General features: G+C 34.1%; 1 protein-coding gene across 2 annotated transcripts in view; it reads right to left on the reverse strand.

The window, feature by feature from the left end:
- The window catches only part of Usp5 (ubiquitin specific protease 5), a 362,226-nt gene that overhangs the window by 199,093 nt on the left and 141,604 nt on the right, over positions 1–21,529 (reverse strand). The gene's annotated exons all lie outside the window — the stretch shown is intronic.

Genomic DNA, 21,529 nt, shown 5'->3' on the forward strand with positions numbered 1-21,529 from the left:
TTATAATGAAATATTAAAATGAAATAATGTATTAATATTATAATAAAAAATAAATAAGTGGTACTTATTCTACAAAAATATATCAAGCTGCATTATCAGCTTTTGAAGAAAAAAATAAAAAAAATTACATACTGAAAACAAATAACAGGAAATTAGAGCAAAATGTTTTTAAAATTACAAGACGCAGAAACAAAAAAAAAATTTAGGGAAGAACATAATGTAATGCTAAATGTTTCTGGCAATTTGTTATATTAGATATCAAATTAAATACCAGACCCAGCTGAATAACACGTGCCTTTGCTGGAAAATTTGGGTTTGAATGTCGTCACAATTCCAAAAACGTTTATAAGAACTTTTCAAATAAGTGATTTAGTCTGCCTAACCAGTGCTGCTGCTACATTATAGAGGACTAGAAGCTTCATCTCTATCTTCTTCTTCTTTGAGATGGCACTCAAAGAAGAAGAAGACCACCTTGGCAAATTTTGAGTGATTCTCAGCTACTCTGAGCAGTTTCTCAGAGTTCATACCCGTCCACTGTCTGATGTCTGCCAGCCAAGATTTTCTTCGTCTTCCTTGTCCTCTTCTTCCCTTTTATAATCAATTGAAGTATCATCCCTATCACTTCTGCTAAATAAATTTGCCATCAATCCAGGATTCCTGATACATTATCAAGAATGAATAGGAAAACCAATATAGATTGGACTACTATTTTTTTAACACTAGATTGATTTTTTGCAAGTTCCTTTAAAACCATCAATTGAAACTTCAGGATTGTTAGTGGTATACATCACTAACAAACCAAAGAACACAACTGTCACATAGTTTGTCAGTGTTAACTAACTACCAATAAGTTGTTATTGTAGGTTGCCATATTAGTCATTAATCAGTTCATACAAATTACAACAATACAGAAACATGGAAAAAAAAAAAAAATTGGAGTAAGACCATAAAAGTCACAGAAAGGGACAAGAGTCTGTACAAAAAGGTTGTACATTTTTCCGAGTTCAGAGCATTCACAGTGGATTCATTACTGAAGCCTTCTAATGGTATTAACCCACAAATCCAAATAAGAACAAAAGTCAAGCCTCAAAGCAGTGTTATGCAGACCTTCATTCATGTTGATGTTTAATGGAGAGAACACATGCATCTAAAAATAATTAACTAAATTTATTAAGCGAATTAGATTACAAGCCAATATTTCGTCTTGCATGGACACAAAGAAATACTAAGCACATGTACACAGACTTTCTACCTTTCTAATTCTTGAATAGCTGATCATGGTAAATGCCCCTTAACCATTCCAAACACTATGTTTGACCTTTTGCCAGAAAGAGATCGGAAAAATTTTTTTTATTTCACTAGTATCTATCCTGCAGTCCAGCAGGATATTTTTCTAAGCAGTGTAACAGAGTATCCTAATTCAAATTAGGAGAAACATCCCCAACTGCAATATCATCATAACTAATAGATGGAATGATGCACTCAAAGTAAATAATGTTCTCCCTACAACTGTATTTTCAAACATGACATTTAATTTGAAGATTGTATAATATGATTCATCACTCTATACTACAATAATTTGATATGCTGCTATTTCCCTAGATTCAAAGCAGTGCTATCATTCCTATTGATGTTTAGTGGAGAAAACATGTTCAAAAATAATAATTAGCTAAATTTATTAAACCAATTAGATTATAAGCCAAAATTTCACATTGGTCACCAAGGCATCTTCATGGATACAAAAAGAATACTAAGCATGTGCACACAGGCACACCAGCAGGATGGCAAACATAGACTGATTTCCAAAGGCTGGCTCCTACAATCCTAACTGGAACTCTCTATGGATGTATTGGTGGAAATCTTGCTGAAGGTCTCATAATGATTATCTCTCAAATTTTTGGTTGCATTGCATTGCCAAAAATCTGGGAAACCATCATTGCGAGACCTTCAGCAATATTCCACCACCACACCCACAGAAAGGACCCAGTTAGGACTTTAGGAGTTTACTAACCTTTTGAAATCAGTCTATGTTTGCCATCCTGCAGGTGTGCCTGTGTGCACATGCTTAGCATTCCTTTGTATCCATGAAGATGCTTTGGTGACCAATGTCAAATCTTGGCTTATAAACTCATTAGTTTAATAAATTTAGTTAATTAGTATTTTTAGACATATGTTTTCTCCATTAAACATCAATATGAATGATGGTACTGCTTTGAGTCTAGGGAAATAGCAGCATAGGGTGATGAATCATATTATACAATCTTCAAATTAAATGTCATGTTTGAAAATACAGTTATAGGGAGAACATTATTTACCTTGAGTGCATCATTCCATCTATTAGTTATGACGGTGATATTACAGTTGGGGATGTTTCTCCTAGTTTGAATTAGGATACTCTGTTACACTGCTTAGAAAAATAAAGCCCAGACATACTAATATTCTAGACAATTCTGTGTTGTCTATGTTGTGATGGTTCTATGAAAATGTCCCAGATGAGTATCAACATGACTGTCAAACTGGAGAAGGTGGGGTTTAGAGAGAGATGGGAGTACAAATTAGAATGTCTAGCACATTAGCTGAAAAAAGAGACTAGCATCTCACAGGACTCCAGGAACTGAATGCCAATGTAGTAAAGGAATAAACCATTCTAGAGGAGGAAATGCAAACATGACTGATATTTTACCTTAGACACATCTGAAACATCTTTTTACATTGATTATCAGTCATTCACACAAAGTGAACTATAAGACTAAACAATTAGAGCTACTAGAACACCTAACTAAAGAACAGAAACATAAAAAACAAAAATAAGAATTTTTTTTTAAAAATAATACAAAGCTGTTAGGCCAGTACTAACATGTGCAGCAGAAACTACAAAAATGAAAAAATTAATAAAACTAGAAACATAAATATAAAAGAAAACTGTAAACTACAGGAAATAAATTATTGAATCCAAAAACAAACAAACAAACAAAAAAAAAAAAAAAAAAAAAAAAAAAAAAAAAAAGAAATCACATAGAGAAGAATGCAAGATAACAGATGGATAAAAATAAGTAAAGAACTGGTACCAAAAGGAAGAAGAAGCCAAAGAAGATGCAGTGAGGGATGATCTTGAAAACACCACTACAAACACTTAGATTTAAAGTGAAGAAAGAAGAATACTGGCTATTTGGAGTTCTTGCAGAAGAAAATAAGTCTAATAAGGCTTATCATGTCTGCTAATTGTGTGTTTTTTCTGGCCAGTTTGTTTTGCAAGGTGGAAAACCTCCAAGTCTCAGGAGAAAAAAATTAGCTAACTCACCTTCAATCAAAAGATCTCATTCTTCCATCATATTATTGATGTTTCTTTTCCATTCACTGCATTCAGACTGTGGTGTAATCAGAATAATTCAATTCCTTCATTTTATGTTTAACAATAATGAATACAACACCAAAAGCATAACATTAATCAAATTATTTATATTAAGCAGCTAATATTTTGATGGATCTCAAGTCAGCATCATCACAAAAATACTCATCAGCAAATATATAAGGGCATTCAGAAACAATACAAATCGTAATTGAAAAGAAATTATGTCATATCAGTGTTCCCCTTCTCTTAGCTCCTTTAGTGAATAATACTTAACAAGCAATTATATTCTTGTTTAATCCTTTACCCAAGTGTAAGCAAGCAAAGTTTTCCCATGAAGTATCTTCACGACTAACTTGTATACAGAGGCTGTTGTCTTCACATCAGTTGCCTTAGTATCTCATAATGCAAAGCACACTTTCTTTTGGATATGTATATTGTTATGCATTGTGGAAAGGACCAATGACCATACTGGCTTCAACCTTTATTGAGGTTTGCTATGCATTGTGGGAAGGATCAATGACCAGACTGGCTTCAACCTTTATTGAGGTCTCATCAGTGGGAGACAAACCCACAAAGATACATACCAAGGCTGAATCAATAAAGATTCATATATTTCCATATACAAGTAACAACAAGGTGTTATTACCTTATAATTAAAATTCTACTGATCAGAGACAATTGTAGAAAGGTTTTCACTTGTTTACAAAGTAAATTATACTTGACAAGAAATGATATTCTTGTTTAATCCTTTTTTTTTTTTTTTTTCATATGGTATCTTTCTGATGGCAAGGAGGAAAACCTTATAGTTGTTTGTGAAGATATTTCATGCACAAACTTTGTTTGTTTATACTTGGAAAAAGGATTAAGCAATAAGATAATTTCTTGTTTAGCACAATTTACTTTGTAAACAAGTAAAATGCTTTCTACAGCCCTCTAGCAGCAGATAAAAAGAAGTCTAATCACAGATATGTTAGTGATTTTAAGACCATTCCTGCTCCCAGATCTGTTAAATGTAGTCATATTTACTGAGGTTAGAGGAGTGCTTCATAGATGATACTGACTCTAGTCTCGAATACTTTTGATGACCTCTATGCAGCAATATTATTCTTACATTTAATCCTTTGAGGAGGAGGGGGATATTTCCAAGTCATGATTTGCCAGTTATGACTTGCGATGATGATGACAGAAGATGTAGTTTTTATGTTCTTAACAGATCTTCCTGTTGGTCGGCATTAGGCTAAGATGCAGGCACAAGGAACTACATACACATCTGGACATGTTGGTAAATAAAGTATGTCATTTGGGGAATAGATAAAAGTTGCTATAGATAAAAGATAGAATAGATAAAAGTTGCATGGGAATTATATTGGGAATGGAAATCATTTTATTGAGATTGAATGTGTCAGGTATGAGAGAGAGAGAGAGAGATGAAATATTTTATCTATTCGAGAAGAGGTGTAGCCATTGACTAAAACAGTGTGGCAAAGATAGAGTTCTGTGGCAAGACCTGTACCATTAAAAATAACAGCAATGACTAAATATGTGGTGTTTTGGATGATGCATAACTTATGTTGAAAGTTTTTTTACCTTGGATGTAAAATATGTATAAATATATGTCTAAAGTATAAAATTTCTTGGTATGTAAAACATACCAAGAAATTTTATACTTGGTTTTAATGTTATTTCCCAAGTAAACAAAACAAAGTTTTGTGCATGAAATATATTCACGTCTGAGCTATTTGTATATAGAGGCTAATGACGTCATATCATTTGCCTTAGTATGTATCCCATAATGCAAAACACACTCCCTTTCAGGTGTGTATAATGCAATATTATACATGCCTGGCCCTTCCCATTATGCATTGCATTATACACACCTGAAAGGGGGGGGGTGCTTTGCATTATGGGATACATACTAAGGCAAGTGATATGAAGTCATTAGCCTCTATATACAAGTAGCTCAGATGTGAATATATTTCATGTGCAAAACTCTGTTTTGCTTATTTGGGAAAAGGATTAAAACCAAGTATAAAATTTCTTGGTATGTTTAACATATAATCATAGTTGTTTGTTTCATTTACATTGTAAAACGTATTTTTGGATTCCTTAAATTTTTTTTTTTGTTTGTCTTCCCACCCACACAAAGTTGCTAATTCCTTATACACTCTTATGATATTCTGATGTACCATGAGAGGGATAAGGAATGTACCAAGTCAACCTTTCAAGTAGATTTGGTTGGCTGTCTAGTTAACATTTCCACTCTTCAGGCCACCAACAAGCAGAGCACTGGTCTGGCACATGCAAAGAAATTCAACTCCCACCTAATGGCAATTGCACACATCCATGTGTGGGATTTGAACCCACAGACTATTGGTCGAAGAGTGGGAATGTTAACTGTACAGCCAACCAAATCAACTCAGGTGTATAACATACTACAATAACCCAGCCATGCTGAGTGAAAACTTGGCATGCTGGTCCCAAGCCTGGATAAATGGGGGAGGGTTGAGCACAGAGCTAGTAACTCAGTCTCAGGAAAAAAAAAAAAATTTGCTATGCAAACTGCCACAAACATGAGGCACCTCTGTGAAAGCCCTTCTGGGGAAGCAGAGGTGCAGAAGAAAGTGACAGACAACTTATCAAAACAAACTTAGACTGGGATGTTGGAATGTTAGAACAATGTTTCAAACTAGGAAAATATACTAAGTCTCGAGAGTTCTAGAAAAATACATATTAGAAATAATGGGATTAAGTGAAACGAGATGAATAGGAACTGGAAAAAAGCAAATTAAACTCTGGTCACTACTTAATCTGCTCTGGGAACCAAAATATAAATGACCACACAAAGGGAGTTGCACTAATGATGGCTTTCTTTGTCATGTTCCACTCCATTAGTGCACCATGAGCTTTCTTGGTCATCATATCAGAAATATTTAAAGCTGGCAAGCAGAACATTACAATAACTGCTATATATGCAACTAACAAACAAAGCAATCCAGGAAGAAAAGGATAATTTCTATAACATGCTACAGACAAGTACAGAAACAACAAATAAAAATGATGTGCAACTTATAATTGGAGACTTTAATACTAAAGTCAGAATTTATAATACTAATAAAGAAACTGTTATGGGAAAGTATGCAGAAGGAGAAATAAATTAAAATGGAGAGTTACTTATAGATTTTTGTATGTTCAACCAGCTTGTAATAGGAGGGAGTCTCTTCCAACTTTAAAAAATACATAAGTGAACATGGATAGCACCAGACAGGAAGACAAAGAACCAAATAGACCATATACTTTATTGCACAATGAAAAGCCGACATTTTCAGGTCGCTACATTCACAATTCTTCTGCTCATCATCCATCTCAAAAATTTGGCATCATTAAATCATTAGTAACCAGAGCACATAGATTCTGTTCCTCTGAAGAATCTCTAAACCAAGAATTGGAAATAATAAAAAATACAGTCATACTAAATGGATGCAATCTTAAAACAACTCAAAAACTCATCAGTCACTTCCCCACACATCAACCTAGACAAGAACAAGCCTGTAGGATTCGCATACCTTATGTCCAAGACATCTCTGAACGTCTTTCAAAAATTATGAAGAAATGCAAACTTGCTACTACCTACAAACCAATCAATCAGATCTATAACTTGTTACCTTCTAAAGACAAACTCTCACCTCTGATGCTACCTGGTGTATAAGATTCCATGCTCCTGTAAATTGTCTTACTATGGACAGACGGGTAGATCTGTTCATAAACACATTTCGGAACATCAAGACCATATCCGTCTTATCAAACTGCAGAAATCTGGCCTCGCACAACAGGGAGTTGAAAACCCAAACTATAAGATCCATTGGAAAAAGACCAAACTTCTACATAGATCTTTATATAAACATGAACAGTTATATAACGAAAGTGCTGAAGCCCTACTTCACAGACCAAATCTAAACCATAATGACATTCTTGCTATTCCTAAAGTATGGGAAATTGTCATACAAAATTGTGTAAAACAATTTTTAGGTATGTTATCTTATTTTAATGTAATCTATTTCCCCCCCCCCCTTCAGATATATTTTAATTTAATTCTAGAACACGCGCCCTAACTGTATGTTATTCCTAGTATTGTTTGAATTAACTGTACTGACGATGTCCTATGATACTTAGGATGAAATATTTACTTATTAAAACTTATTACTGTAGTTATTAAGTGTGTTTGTTTAGACCAGCGGTGTTCAACCTTTTTTTACTACGCGAGCTACTTTTCTATAAAAAGTTATTCGCCGATCTACTCTCTTATATAGATCACGTTCCCGAACCATATCTGATTACGCACAAAAAACAACTAAAAATAAACAAAAAAAAAAAAAAAATACACAACTAAAAACTTTATTTGTGTATTTAAAAATTTATTTATCACTTTCAATTATTTTAATACAACAAAAAAAAAAAAAAAATATTGGAATAAAATATTTCTCTATTTTGGAAAACCAAAGTTAGAAAAAACAACAGATTGATTACAAACTCACAAGTTACAGGAAATGCTGGTTTGATTAAAAAAAAAAAAGTTAATGTGAAATTTGGCATTGTTTGGACCTCGCAATATTTTCATAGTCAAGTCGATATGAAGAAGTGGCCAATCGCAGACAATCATCCAAATGATCATTTGTAATTTGGTTTCTTAATTGATTTTTTATTACGGTCATATTTGAAAAAGCGGATTCTGACAAGTATGTCGATCTGAAACACGACAGAATTTTTTACGCAATATCAGTTAATATTGGAAATTTTTCATGTGCATACTTCCAAATGACTTCATTGTTTATTATCTCAAGTTCTACTTCAGCTTCGTTTATATCAAACAGCCCACTAATTTTATTTGAAATTTCTATTATGTTCAAGTTTTCTTGAAATGGATTATTGATAAAAGATACAATCATTTCACGAATAAATTCTTTTAAATCATAGCGAAGCTTTTCTTGATTTTGTTCAAAAAAATTTTAATAAATATGGGAGATGTCTAAATTCGCGATCATTTATATTTTTCTTTAATAAAAGTAAATATTGTTGGAAAGTTTTTATTGAACTTAACATGTCAATTAAATTTTTATCTCTACCTTGTAACTCTAAATTTAAATTACAGGCAGATGATGATAGGGAACTTCTGTTGAACATTATTGTACAACAGAAGTTCCCTATCATCATCTGCCTGTAATTTAAATAACTGCTGTTGCAGGGCTTTTCCTCGAACAGAATTTACAATTTTAAATATAATATCCAAAACATCTTTTGTGTTTAATCTTTTACTACACAGTACTTGTTGGTGAATAATACAGTGGTACGTTAAAAAATCTGGATATTTGTCATCGTTTTTACATAATGAAATGAAGCCTGATTTATTATCTATCATTGCAGGAGCACCATCAGTAGTAACAGACACAAGTTTAAAAAGCAGAAGTTCGTGTTGTTTCACAAATTCATAAATGTCTTCTTCCCTAGTCCTTCCCAATAATGGTATAATTTTCAAAAGTTCTTCTTTACTTGAATAATCTTGAAATACCATGCAAATAAATACCATTAACTGAGCAATATCAGTGAAGTCGTTTGATTCATCAAATTGTAACGAAAACCCAACACACCGATGAATGTCTGACATTAACCTGGCCTGGAAACTTTTCTCCGGCAATTGGAACTCTTCCTTTCGGCAATTTGAAACCTTGTCTGCAGCCTAGAAGTAGTCTCTCTCTAGCGACGCCTCAAACCGAGAAGCTCCTTTCTGGAAGTGGGAAACTCCTCTCTTAAGCAACGTGAATCCGGGCAGTCTCTCTGACGGTGACTCTGGACCGGACAGCCTCCTCTCTGACAGCAAATCTGGAACCGGGACCCCTTCTGCTTGCTTCAGTCCCTTTTTATTAGGCCTCCTCTGAGACCTTGCATGAAGTTTGGCAACCCCCAAAGAATCGGTATGAGTCTTTCATCTTAAGTTTCAAGTTCAGTACACCTTTTGTTCTCCTCCGCTTTCTTTTGATTGTAAGTTGCCGGCCATCGGAAAGTTGTTTGAATTCTTTCTGACTGACTTCGGAGATGTTTACACTTAGAGCCTGCAAGCCTTTCTCATACATACAAGATTCAATAACAATCTTTCTAATGCCACACTGTACAGCTTCGGCAACAAAAACATTGCCTTTGTTTTTAACACTCTAATATTCTTATTAAAGCAGTATATACAGTTAGCTTCAAAAGAGTTATTTACAAAAACATCTAATACAAACTTTACCGAGACAAAGTTTATTTTTTTACAATATTCACATAGGACTTAACCTAAGTAAAAAATCGATGTAAAGTGCTTTGGAATATTTAATATTTAAGCTACAATTGAGTTTTTACACTTTGCTTATAATCGTATTCACTTGGCTCGCTGTATGACTTCCACTGATCCAAATTAATTCATTTACCTGGACTTTAAGAAAATTACTGATTTGACAATTTTAACAAAAAATAAATAAACAATAGCAATACACTTAAAGCAAATTAAAAATAATACAAAACAATGATAAATAAAATATTATGTTTTCAGTTTTAATTAAATTTGTAAGTAAGGAGGAATACACAAGAGATCGACCAAAAATCGCTCCGCGATTGACCGGTTGAATACCCCTGGTTTAGACCATATACTTATAACAAGGAATTGAAGGAAATCACTCCTGGATGTCAGAATTAAAAGAGGAGCTAAGGCATATTCAGATCACTTTCTCCTAGCAGCTACCATAAAAGTAAAAATATTTAAAAATAAACAATAGGAAGAGGTTTAGAACTAAAAAACTCAAAAGAAAGAGATCAGAAATAAATTTATAACTCTACAAGATAAATGGGATAAACTTGAAAAAAGAGGAGATAACATAGAGATAACAAAGATTAAAGACATACTAATAAGCACATCAGAAAAAAATTGGGATTTTGAAGTAATAGACAAGGAATGGATATCAGAAAACACTACATTAAAAATAGAGAGAGAGAGAAGAGAGAGAGGTAGAATAAAAGAGAAACTGTTACAGACTGGTGAACATGCTGAACAAGCAGAAAGATATAGAGAAATTAACAAAGAAATAAAAAGAAGTGCAAGAAACAATAAAAGAAAATACATAGAGAATCTAGCACAAGAGGCAAAGGATGCTGCATATATAAACAACATTAGAAAGTTGTATGATATAACAAGGAAATTAAGTGGAAAAAGAAATAAACGGATAGTTCCCATATACAATAAAGAAGGAAAACTATTATTAAATGATAAAGAACAGATAAATAGATGGGTAGAATTCTTCTCAGAGAAATTTCAAGAAACAACTGATGGTGACCAGACCCTAGAATTAAATGAACAAAATGCATCATCGGATATAAATTTGAACGAAATAACAAAAATAGAAATTATAAAAGTAATAATTCAATCAAAACAGGTAAAACACTGGGAGCAGATAACATACTAATCGATATACTAAAAGCAAATCCAAAACTTATAGCAGAGATATTATATCCCTTACTAAATGAGATATGTAGAAACAAGACCTAAGGAATGAAATACTGGATTACTGGTTAAATTACCCAAAAAAGGGGAACCTATCTGAATGCAAAAATTGGAGAGGTAACATTGCTGAGTGTTATAAGTAAAATACTAGCAAGGATAATATTAGAAAGAATCAAAACAGAAATAAGAAAACAACTAAGACCAGAACAGGCAGGATTTAGAGCTAATAGATTATGCATCGACCACATTGCTACTTGACGAATTATCATAGAACAATCATTGGAATGGCAGGCCAGATTATATTTAAATTTTATCGATTTTGAACAGGTTTTCAACAGTATAAACAGATCTTCCCTATGGAAACTACTTAGACATTATAGACTTCCAGAAAAAAATAATAAGAATAATTTTTTAAAAAATGTATGAAGATTTTGAAATTAAAGTAATACATGGAAATACCCTCTCAGAACCATTTTAAACAAATACAGGAGTAAGGCAAGGTTGTATGCTCTCCCCTACTATGTTTTTAATTATCATAGACTGGCTGATGAGAAAAGTATCACATGGAAATACAGGATTACAATGGTTACTTCAAAACCAACTTCACAATCTAGATTTTTGCAGATGATATTATTATTATGTGACACCTCCAGGAAGTCCAAAGACTCATCGAGGGAGAGTGTGCCAACAGCATCGAACAATTTATACCCTTCCAACTACTAACCATGCTCAAACTTGCTTAACTGTTTGCGTGAGCCATTAGTAGCAGAGGTTCTACCAATTGACCAACCTTTGCTCTGTTTACTTTCACAGAAACATCAACATATAGAATAAAAAAAAAAAACAACACTTGAAGAAGCAGCCAAAAAAAGTTGGTCTTAGGATAAATAAAAATAAAACAATGTTGATGAAAATAAATACAAAGCAAAATAAACAAGTAAAACGATAGACAAAACACTGCTTAAAGAAGTAGAACCGTTTACATACCTTAGTTCAATAGTATCAATAAAAGAAGGAACTACTGAAGATATAAACAAAAGGAAACAGCTCGCTTATTCAACTTTCGACCAACTTACAAATATCTAGAAAAATAAGCACTTAGTAAAAACTAAAATGAGAATACTTAACTCAAATGTAAAGCCAATACTAATGTATGGATCAGAAATGTGGATGTTAAACAAAAAGATAGTTAACAATGTCCATATCTTCCTAAACAAGTGTTTGAGAATGATACTGGGAATATACTGGCCAAAACAAATATCAAATGAAGAACTATGACAGAGAACAAACCAGAAACCCATGTTGCAACAGACGTGCGAAAGGAAATGGAGTGGTGGGCATGTGTTGAGGAAAGAAGATAAAATAATAGTAAAACAGGTTCTAGATTTGAACCCACAGGGTAAAAGAAGACAGGGAAGGCTAAGAGAAACATAGAAAAGAACAATACTGAAAACTGGAACCAAATAAAAGCAGAAGCAAAAAGCAGAGTCTGGTTGAAAATGGTTGTGGAAGACCTATGATCCCAGGTGGAGTCAAGAGGATTAAGCAAGCAATATACTACAATAGTAATAGCACTACACGATTAAGCTTATATTAGTACTACTTTCAGCAATTTCATACCAAATTAATCTATTATTTGTAAGGGCTCCAGTACTATTAAATCTCATTCTTTAATCTTTTAAGGCACTATTTACTGCATCAATCAATCCACACAGAACTTAATTTTCCTCTGGATTTTTTCCTGCCATCCTGTAGCAACAAATGTCAATTTTACTAACTATTCCTGTCTTATTTTATGTGACTACACCATCTTGGATTAGCTTCAGTTCACATATTCATAAATGCTAACAATACCAAGTTTCTAATTCCTTGGTATTGAATATGATTCTGCCATTGATACTAATTTTTCTCAGAATACTCATGTTTGTAATCTCTAATCTTGGATCAGCTGTTTTATTTCTAACCAACTTTCAGATCCATAAGCTAAAATTGGGTTGAACACTATTTTGTACTGCTAGTCTGGCTAATTTCTCTCTCATTCATATAAATTTATTCAGCAAGGTCTACCACAATACCAGCTTCCTTATTCTGCTATCTACATATTTAATTTGCACTCTACACTAAAAATTAATGCCCTGAATAGCTGAAATATTTTACTTATTTCTTCATTGAGAATGCAGTTGATGATTTCAATATTCCTGCCTACTTTCATATTTCATCTCATTATTGCTGATTTTCATACTAAATTTGTTACAATAGTTATTTAATTTAAAGTGTCTTGAAGAACATTACTGATTAAGAGTAATGCTACTCTCAAAACAAATCAAGCAAAATATAATAATAATAAAAAAAAAAAAAAAAAAAAAGAATAATCTCGCAAAAGACTGTTCACAACTTATCCAATTCTGGATCCCACAGTATAATAAAAAAATTATATCTTGGCCTAAAGAAATTAATAAGATGAAACTGCATCATACTAAATCACCCCAAGATACATTGTTGTCAAGATATCAGAGAAGTTGATCAAGCAGAGCAATAGTGAATACACAATGTTAAAATTTTGCAGGATGATATTTGAATAGATTGGCAGACTGGGCTAAGGAGCAAAATACAGGAATGGATAGATGGAAATGGGATGCTGTATGGGGGACAGCATGGTTCTGTGAAGGGTAGATCATGCCTCAGTAACTTGCTCACACTTTATAGTACAGTGATGGCTGAATTGCATGAGGGTAATGGGTTTACAGTGATACTGCTAGATTTTGCTAAGGCCTTTAACAGGATACCACATGGAATTCTAATCAGTAAACTGCAGCACATGGGGATGGATATAGGGTTGTGAGACGGATAGGAGGATGGTTAATGGAGAGATATCAGAGAGTAGTTTATTCAGGAGTAGAGTCCAAAAGAAGGCCAGTGACTAGTAGTGTGTCGCAAGGTTCTGTTCTTGGACCACTGCTATTTAATTTGTTCATTAATGATATAGGAAATGATCTGATAGGAAATGTTCATTTATTTGCTGATAATGCAAAGTTGGATAGAGCAAAAGTGAATAACATGATGTCAAAATTTTGCAGGATGATTTGGATAGATTGGCAGACTGATCTAAGGAGAATGGATGTGAGTTTAATGTGGCAAAGTGTAAGGTTATGCATTTTGATGGAGTGTTAGTGGATAGGGAGTTGAAGTTAAGGGGGGCACATAGCAAAAGTGGCTAAATCAGCTCATCAGATTACTTGGTTACAGAATACTTTGATGAGCAGAGACAAGCAGGTAATTGTTCCTCTTTATCGAGTCTTGATAAGACCCCATCTTGACTACTGTGTGCAGATATGGGTGCCAGGGTGCCTCTCCTCCTCATCACATTTCTTGATGAGGAGGAGAGGATCCAGAGGCGAGTGACCAAGATGGTAGCTGGTCTATGGAATAAACCTTACGAGAATAGGTTGAAGATTTGTGGGTTACAGAAATTAGTTGATAGGAAAAGAGGTGATATGATTGAGACATTCAAATTACTGAGGGGTTTTTACAAGATTAATTCTGAGGAAATTTTGGAGAGTGGTGAATGAGTGGAATAAGCTGCCAGAGTCTGTTGTGGTTGCCATGACTGTGAATAAGTTCAAAGCAAAGTATGATAGATACTGTGCGAATGCTGAATAGTTCTTGACATGATGTTTAGGGCCTTTCTCAATGAGTCTAAGGACTTGTACATTATCATTATGGGCAGTCTAAGGACTGCCTGTAATGACAATGATAATAATGGTAATAATATTGGGGCACCAAATAGTTGAAAGAATAGACAGAGTAAATTATATTCTTGTTTAATCCTTTATTAAAGTAAAAATAAACAAAGTTTGAATTTGAGGTATCTTCATTGATTGTCTCAGCACCTCACAATACAAAAGCACAATTCTTTTCAGGCATGTATACTGTTAGGATGTATTATGGGAATGGTTGCTGCCTAGAGTGTTTTGACCTTTTTGAGGTCTCATTGGGAGTCAGACCCCAGGAGGATACCAATGTTGAAATCATATACAACTAGCAAAACTGTTGATCAACTTATTATTAAAATACTCTAGATCAGAGATAGTTGAAGAAAATTTTTTCATTTGGTTACAAAGCAAATAAGGTCAAAATCAGTCTGTGTAGTTACCCTTCCCATAATGCATAGCATCATGGGAAGGGCGTGTTTTGCATTATGAGATACTAAGACAACTGATGTGAAGTCAACAGCTTCTATAAGAAGGTAACCTAGTCATGAAGACACTTCACATGCAAAGTTTGTTTTCTTACACTTTGATAAAGGATTAAATCTACCCTATATATATAAAATGATAAGCCTTTTTATGTCACGTTTTGAAACTCAAGGGGGCTACCCTAAGTGTCAAGTCTTCAAAATTCAAGGAGAACCGGCCTACCACTCCAAAACTGGGGGGGGGGGGTAAGCACCAGCACCCGTTTCGAGTCATCAGAATTCAAGGAGAACTAAACTACCAGTCCAGAACTCAGGGGGGGGAGGCATAACCCCCTTTCGAGTCTTCAAAATTCAAGGAGAACCGGCTTACAAGTCCAAACTCAGGGGGGGTACCCCCTTCAAGTCTTCAAAATTCGAGTCATCAGAATACAAGGAGAACTGGCCTACCATTCCGGAACACAGGGGGTTAGGCGCCGTAGCTCCCTAGTATGAATATAATTTCTTGACATGTATAATTTATTTCATAACTAAGTGAAAAAACAGAGGTAGTTATTCTGATCTAAATTACATGATTTAGTAGGGCTTCAGGTCTCTTATTAAATAAATGTTCAAACTGGAACTGGTGGAATAGGCACATTCTGGACCTGAAGATTTTGTGTTTGGTTTCAATCTCATGATTCACTAGACCAGATTTCTCATATTTATAATGATTTGTGATTAGCCTTCTTGTAATTTTGTTTCTACAGAAAGCCTAGTTTGTTCAAAGTCAGAGTGATCTCAAAGAATTTGGTAAATGCTAGGGAGGGAAGAGATTGTTTATCTTTAGAAGAAAGTAGCTATGAGGAGAGTTTTCAAAAGACTACAAGAACACCAGAAACAAACACCAGTCATCATGAATTTAATGATGTATGAATGATGTTTTTGCAGTCTTCTTTCCAGATCTGAGAAATCTGGTCTAGCACAGCATGGCACTGACAGTGACTACGGTATCTTCTAGTGTAGGTTGTGTCTACTCTACCAATGATACTTCAAATTCAAACATTTATTTAAAAATTGCTGAAGCCCTACTTCATTGTCCTAATTTAAATCAGAATGACTGCTTCTCAATGCCAAAAATCTGGGAAAGTTTCATTCTTATCAGCTATCAATAGTTCCCTCCCCCCACCTCCTACATCAATTACTACTCTTTCACTAAATAATTTAAGGAAATTACAACGTCAACTAGGATATATATCAAAATAAATTTTAATGCATCTTCTGATGTAGGTTTCCCAAATTTGAGGCAGTCTAATGCAGCCAAATTTGTTGAGGTTTGGATCATTTCTTAGGGCTGAAACTGATTCCATGAAAAGTCTTTCATATTTGTATTTACTACGGTGTATTATCTTGGCTTTCTTCCACCGTATTCTATGGCAGGTATCCAGCGCATGGTCAGCAAGACCAGAGTGGCTGTATTGGTGAAACTGGATGTAGTCTTTGTGTTCTGAAATTCTGATATTTGCTGTCCTGCCTGTTTGGCCAAAGTAGGACAGCTTGCAGCTGCAAGGGACCTGGTATACACCAGGAAGGTCTGGGGGGGGGAGTTGATCTTCAGTAGAGCGGATAAGGGATGCCAATTTTTTATATGGTCTGTAACAAGAAGTCATGTTTTTTTAGGATTTTTGTAATTTTTTCCGAGGTGCGCTCGGATATAGGGTATGGTGATGGATTTAGAGTAATCCTTGTTGTGAGAGGGGGGAGGGTTGTGGTTTACTGGTTTCAATACTTTTTGGATTTTTTTTTTTTGGGGGGGGATGGATAGCCACTGGCTGAGAAAGTGTTGAGAATGTGGTTTAGTTCTGTGGTTAGGGCATTGTCATTTGAACAGATAAGTTTAGCCCTGTTGTGTAGTGTCTTAATAACTCCATATTGTTGCGAGGAGGGGAGGGGGGGGTGATGGGATTATTGGTGAATGTATCTGCGTGTATGGGTGGGTTTTCTACTCATGTGTCTTGTTCTTAAGTTCCTTGAAAATGGCAACGCGATGTTGCCAAAATATTGAAGTATATTAAAATTTATTTTGATATATATCCTAGTTGACGTTGTAATTTCCTTAAATTATTTAGTGAAAATGCATAACCAACATCTAAGCTTTTCCACGAGAATCATACTACATTTTGCTACATATCATGCAGCTCATACTGTTTTATTTTATTTTTATTTTTAAATAATCCACTATTAATGTTTTGCCTTGTACATATCAGACTGACATTGAAGATGATCTGTTATTCTCAGGTTAAGTATCTCTAAAACAAAACATATATTGATTCAAGGGAAGAAGAAAGAAAACTGGTAAATTAGGAAAACTCTATCCTACAAGGTAAGCCACCACCTTGGATTTCTTTTCTTATAAAACACCATGCTTCCAAGATAAATAATTCCCAACTTTGCTAATATATTAAAGGAACTTTAACATTTGTTAAAGTTCCTTTAATATCAAGCAGCCAAGCGTGATCTTGCACAGTTAATATTAATTTTATTGCTGAGCAAGGAAACGAATGCATCCATCTTATAGACACTCAACTATTACATATAGTTTTAATGTATCCAGATCCAGACATTCTTTCCACTGGTCATTTAATAAGCACAAACAGCATCTTGATCACAAATTTAATTCTCTCTCTTTACTAAGCAGAGACCATCTTGTATCTTCCCTGATATAAAAAAAAAAAAAAAAAAAAAAAAAAAAAAAAAAAAAAATGGAGGGAGAGGGAGGTGGTCAACATATCTCCAAATGCCTGCTAACTCAGACTAAAATCCTTGTTTTACACCAAATGGCATGATTTTGCTTATATTTCTTTAAAAAAAAAAATATCATATGCAGATTTATCATATGAGTCTTCAAGGGCTCACTCTAGTGAGTACGGGAATGGCAAACCCGAGGTACCTGATGCTAGACCATGCCTTACTTCATGTAATGTACATCTGTTATATTATCTGTAGAGTGGTCCCTATCTTCTTTCTTTATACTTCCTCTCTTCTTCTTGTTCCTTCCCCCCCCCAATGCAATGCAATTAGAGTAATTTGAGGGCTAGGGGTGAATCTTTTCTATTAACTTTATTTTCTACCTTTAGTAGTGAGAGGAGTAGCCTATTCTAAGCAGTGGGAGTCTGCTGCTCTCCCAGGTTTGAAACCATAGCATAATGGTTTCCTGAGGAAGGCAATGGGAAACCACCTCAGTATTATTTCTAAGAAATATGGTGAACTTGGCAAATTTAGTTTCCACAACTGGCAAAAATGGGGTCTATTGGCAAACGATGGTTGTCATGCCCGACAGAAGAAATGAGGAGTCTCAGGTGATTAACCTACGAAATCCTCAAATAGACAATGAGGATGGGATCCCGAGTATTGAGGAAAATAGGAAGAAAATAAGACATCCAAGAGAGAATGAGATGGAAACTATACTTGCAACTTGGAATGTAAGAACAATGTTAAGAGCTGGTAAATTAGTCAGATGGGAAGATATAGGAGATTTTGAAAGTGATGATATAGAATTATATATTCCTGCAGAACACGGTGGAAAAATGGAGTAGCATTTGTTTTGAATGAAAAGGTTAAAAATTCAGTAGAAAAAATAATATATAAAAGTGACAGGGTGATTATGATTAAACTGAAAGCAAAGCCTGTGGACATAATGAAAATGATGTAGAAGAGATAATGGAAGAAGACAGAACTAAAAGGGGTACTATCTGGATGAGAGACTGGAATGCAGTGGTAGGTGAAAAGGTAGAGAAGGGAATAACAGGAAGTATGGCCTTGGAAAAAGGAATCAGAGAGGTGAAAGACTTAGAGTTTTGTAAAAGACACAAACTAATCATTGGTAATACTTGGTTTAAACTTCCAAAGAGAAGAAGATATACATGGAAAATCCCAGTTGATATCGCAAAATAACAGATTGATTATATGTTAATATAAAACAGGTACAGAAACAGTGTAAAAAGGATATCAACATATCCAGGAACTGATATTGACTCAGACCATAATTTGCTTGTTATGGAATTAAGAATACGATATAAGAAAATAAACAAAGGTAAAAGCAAGAAAAGGTGGAACCTAGAAAAACTCAAAGGAGATGCAGGTAGGAAATTCAGAGAGAGAACTGGAAAATAAAATAAGGAACAAAGAGAATATATCTGAAGAAACTATAGATGTTAATGCAAAATGGAATTAACTGAAAAACTTGATATATGAAACAGCTGCTGAAGAGATAGGTTTTGTGGAAGGGAAAATAATTAAAAAAGCCATGGATTACAAATGAAATGATCAGAAAAATGGAAGAAAGAAAAAGATGGAAAAATGTAAACACTGAAGAGGGAAGAAGAAAATACAAAGTATTAAATAATGAACTGAGAAGAGAAACTGATAAAGCAAGAGAGGAATGGTTAAAAACAGAATGTAAAGAAATTGAAGAAATGGAAAACAAGGGGTGATATGATAAAATGTTTGAAAAAGCAAAAGAAATTACAAATATTAAAAAAAGCATAAGAAATCTGCCATTAGAAGATAAGCAAGGAAAACTGATTTATGATATTGAAATACAGGGTGAAAGATGGAAGGAATACATCGAAGAACTTTATGCAAAAAATGAAAGACCAACAAAAATTGAATTGGAAGAGCAAAATGAAATCTCAACAGAAGAAAGAGGTCTTGAAATACTAAAGAGAGAAATAGAAACAGCAATTAAGGAATTAAAAAGTGGAAAGATGGAAGGAGTGGATGGAATACCTAGTGAAATCCTAAACCAACTGGAGAACAAAGGTATAACAGAAACATGGAAACTCTGCAACCTCATTTACAAAACAGGAGTATGGCCTAAAGATTTCACAGAGAGTATTCTTACACCAATTGAAAAGAAAAGCAATCCTGCTAAGTGCAGTGACTACAGAACTATAAGCATACTCTTGCATGCCTCCAAAGTACTATTAAATCAACGATTGTGTAACAGAGTGAAGTATTTTCTGGGGGATGATCAATTTGGATTTAGAAAAGACAGAGGAACCAGAGATGCAATTGGAGTAATGAGGACCATATGCGAAAGAAATATAGAAGTAAATAAAGAAGTTTATATATGTTTCATCGACCTTGAAAAAGCATGGTGAAATGGGAAAATCTGATGGAAATATTACACAAAATAAGTTTAGATTGGAGAGACCGGAAGTTAATAGCTGAATTATATATGAACCAGATGGCCATAATAAAGACAAAAGTAGGAAAAACTAAAAAATGTGTGATTGGCAGAGGTGTAAGACAGGGATGCTACCTGTCATCGACGCTCTTCAATATATTCGCAGAAGAAATGATAAAAAAAGCATTTGATGAAGAGAAAAGACGAATCACTATTGGAGGAAGAACAATACAAAATATTAGATTTGCAGATGATCAAGCAATATTAGTTAATACTGAAGATGAACTACAGCACCTAATGCAAAAATTTGAAAACATATGCAAGAAATATGGTATGAAAATTAATGCAAAGAAAACAAAAGTGATGAGAGTCTCCGGGAAACCAGGAAGTATCAAGGTGATGATGAATGGAGAAAGTGTAGAGCAAGTGAGACAATACAAATACCTTGGTAGTATAATACAAGAAAATGGAAAATGTGACATGGAAATAAAAGAAAGAATTAAGAAAGGAAAATATGCCTTTTATAGCAAGAAAAATTTGTTTATTAATAAAAGAAAAGGCTTATTAAGTGCTATATTTGGAGTATGACCTTATATGGGTCAGAAACATGGACAATTGAGAAGAAGCTAAAATGTTGGAGGCATTTGAAATGTGGTTATGGAGAAGAATGGAGAAAATAAAGTGGACTGAAAAAATCACCAATGAAGACGTATTACAAAGAGTTGAAGAAAAAAGGAATTTACTAAAGACCATAAGAAGAAGACAGCATAACTGGATAGGACATGTATTAAGAAGAGACAGCCTACTGAAAAGAATGATAGAAGGGAAAATTGAAGGAAAGCGACCGAGAGGAAGAAGATGACTAATGATGCTTGATGATATAATGGGAACAAGAAGATATCAGGAAATGAAGGAGGAAGCAAGAGACAGAGGAAATTGGAGGAAGAGAATCTGCTGAGTTATACCATTGGACCTGTCAAGAGACAGAACACTAATGATGATGCAGATTTATTCCACACCACAGAATGAAACTTATCTAACCTCTCCACTCAAGCAATGACTAATAAATTTCATGTGGTGGTCTTCTCTATAAACTGCTCAAAGCCAACCTTCCAATCTCTTCAGCAGAAATTAAAGCTCTGCAGTATCTAAGGAAACCAACCACAATTCCACAAATAACCAGCTCCAAAAAACTAAACTCATTATTTAATGAAGTCATACGTATGGACACAGATACTATAAACAAAGTAAAGATCTATTTTGCTCGCACACTGTCTGCTTTATGGTCGTTCT

Source organism: Typopeltis vanoorti, chromosome 4, assembly GCF_054136105.1.
Source record: "Typopeltis vanoorti isolate ZY-2024b chromosome 4, IOZ_Tvanoo_1.0, whole genome shotgun sequence".
NCBI classification, from domain to species: domain Eukaryota; kingdom Metazoa; phylum Arthropoda; class Arachnida; order Uropygi; family Thelyphonidae; genus Typopeltis; species Typopeltis vanoorti.